The sequence below is a fragment of the Sinocyclocheilus grahami genome, unplaced genomic scaffold, assembly GCF_001515645.1.
Source record: "Sinocyclocheilus grahami isolate Dianchi unplaced genomic scaffold, SAMN03320097.WGS_v1.1 scaffold185.1, whole genome shotgun sequence".
NCBI lineage: Eukaryota > Metazoa > Chordata > Actinopteri > Cypriniformes > Cyprinidae > Sinocyclocheilus > Sinocyclocheilus grahami.
Window position 1 is genome coordinate 1,143,289 of NW_015505364.1, and position 3,120 is coordinate 1,146,408.

Consider the following 3,120-nt stretch of genomic DNA (forward strand, 5'->3'; position numbering starts at 1 on the left):
CTTTGCTCGGGGTGTTGTATATTTCTCCTCCCCATTCATAAATCAAATGTTATCTTATGAGTCACATGGTCCGCGTTTTTCCCGCTCTTGCAGAGTATAATTTTGGACATGATTTTTATAACAAGAATATGATACATTCGACAAAGAATTGATTGGAAGAAACGTTTCAAGCAAGAAGATTCAAACACATATATACTAAACATGAATAGGAACCCTTAAGCTATTCAATATTTATCAAAAAGACATACACAATACGTGATTAAAACATGATAGTTAAACGTGTGGGTTACATACATAATATGAAGTTATGCATAGAAATGATTAGTTGCTCATAAGTCCTTTTAGCATAATTTAGGTGCATATATACATGGAAAGGTAATTTCTGTAGCATTCTGTGGACGTAAGGATACGTTCTGTGAAGACCAGAGAGGTTAAAATGTCTGTAAGGAATCTCAGTCTGTCCTCTGTCTCAGAGGTGGGGGAAGCCAATCCAAAGAGCTTGTGATTGCTATCACTGGTTTCCATGTGATGGTCACGTCGTGCATCTCTTTTGACCATTAATCTTAATTACTTGCCCCAAAATTCACAATCTCCTTGGAATTGTCAATAAGTGTTCTTTTGTTTAAATGCTGTGAGCTACTCAAAGCTGCTGGTTGGTTCAGGCTTGGGGCGCCAGTATCTGATTTACGACATCCTGTGTCTTGGGCTTCTGTGGAATTCGGCTCCTCGTGTTTCAACTGTTCTTTATCAAATCTTACATTGTCTGATTCGGTCTGATACCCTACAGTACACAGCTCTCTGGAATACTTGATTCTGTTCGGTCAATTACGTAAGACAAACATTTTTATAATAATTACATACAGTATTTTATATATATTAATAAAATGTTATTATTTTATATATATATATATATATATACAAAAATGTTTAAATAAATGTTTGAAAGAGTAATAACTTGTCCAAGGTAGGACTATATTTTTTTCCATATTTTTGTCTCCGTGCGGTCTCTCTATAAGTAAACTTGTAAAATAATTTAAGCATTAAATATTTGTCAACTCAAATACATTTTTTTATGCTCATTTATTTATTTGGTAAGCATATTTGTAAATTGTCAGGCACTCCTTGCAAAATAAACACAGACAGGTTAAGTTTCCTGGAAAATGTTTTTCTTCTCATAATTTCAACTAAAGTGAAGAGTTATTTTTTATTGTTTATATATCGATTTTTTTTTAGTAAGTAGGCCTAACCGTGTAATAATCGTAGTAACATGCAGTGAATCAGTCATTTTTGCTAAAACAAACTTTCAACTAAAGTGAGAGTTATTTTTTTATTGTTTATATATCGATTTTTTTTTAGTAAGTAGGCCTAACCGTGTAATAATCGTAGTAACATGCAGTGAATCAGTCATTTTTGCTAAAACAAACTCCTTGTGAGTAATACAATATCTCATAACAGCCTACTTACATGCCCTTATACAATTTGTTGCTGAAATTATTGCTGCTCCAATTAAGGATGAGATGGATGAAATAAGAGTGGGGGTGGTGGGTCAGAGAAGTGTCTTAAACCCAGTCAACTCCCAAACTGCAACTGTATCGAACATGCAGGACAATCAGACATGTAATTGTTGAACCATGCAGGTTTATGCGATGGGAATATAACACCTAATGTGACCCCAACATATTGGAATGAACCATCCAGCACGCGCTTTCTGATTTTCAATTCATTTCTCCTTAGTTTGACGTTTTTATTCGGAACCTCAGGAAACCTGCTGGTTTTCTGCGCTGTTCTGAGAAGCAAAAGTTTGCAGACATCCAGCAACGCGCTGCTGTTGAATTTATCCGCCGTGGCCAGTGACCAGTGACCAGTGTTTTTAGGAGACTCGGTTGGGCTTTTGCCGTGTTGCATTCAGCAGTTCACTTTCTCTCTGTACAGCTGTGTGCTCATCATAAGTGTGGAGAGATATTTGGCCATCGCCTTTCCCTTCAAGAAGAGGACCGAGAAAAGAGGGATATGGACTTTGTTTATCTGGGTTTGTGGGCTTTTTATCGCGGTTCTGTCTCTGGTAATGTGTGATAATTCTTGTTACGTGATGTGCCAGCATTTACGAAAATCACCGGGGTCACGAGCGGACCCCTTTGGCGTGTGCTGTTTCCCATCTGGGGTTTGTCTCTGATACTGATAATCATTCACTATTTCCTCATCTTTTCTGTTGTGAGACTGCATACAAACAAAATCACTGACACGGGTGTTCAGTATAGACCTTACTTTGGAAGGCACCTTCAAGTGGCGTCTTCAGCAACCGCGCGGCTGGAGAAATCAGACAGCGCCTCAGATGTGTTCGCACCCATTCGCACCGAGCGGCAGCCTCCCGCTCTCTCTCGTGAAGCCAACAAGGAAGTGACTTAAGCTGCAATTCATCGACTGGCCGCTAGAGGCTGGCTGCAGAAGGGAGTCAATCCCATAGACTCCCAACTTTACAGCAGAAAAAAACATGTTTACAGCCTGGCTAAAAAAAATGATTTTGGTCTATATAGCTAATTTTGCCCTTCATGACAACTGTGAGGGGGGTGAATTTTTTTATAACTCATCTGTTTATATTAAGCCTTAAAGTTCTGCATAATTAAGGGCGTGGCCACTTGAGTGACAGGTGGATTGCCGCTGCTGTCACCACCATCGAGCTAGGTGGGTGTGGTTTCAGCAGCCAGCTCCCACCTCTTTGCCCATTTTCGATTATCCGGGAGTGACGCGTGGTGACACGCTGCCAAGATGGCAACGGCTGGCTCCGCCTACTTTAGGTTTCAAAACGCTTGACAGAAGTTTACGGGTTACGTCACGAGAAGAGGCTCGAGGGCCGCGTGGCGAAGAGATTCAGCTACATCATCACCACAGCCACTGTGTTCTGGGCCCCGTTGTTTATCATCCTCGTGCTGAACGTGTGCGTAGACTTCAGAAATAATCAAGTGAAAACTCCTTTATTTATTTTGTTAGATTAGACAGAACATTGAAATATGACAAAACTACTTTTGTACGGTGGCCGAGAAGATTTGAAAAGGGAGAAGAAAAAAGTTTGGCAAAAGGTGGGATCGAACCCGGGTCGATCACATCAAAAATCCAACAACT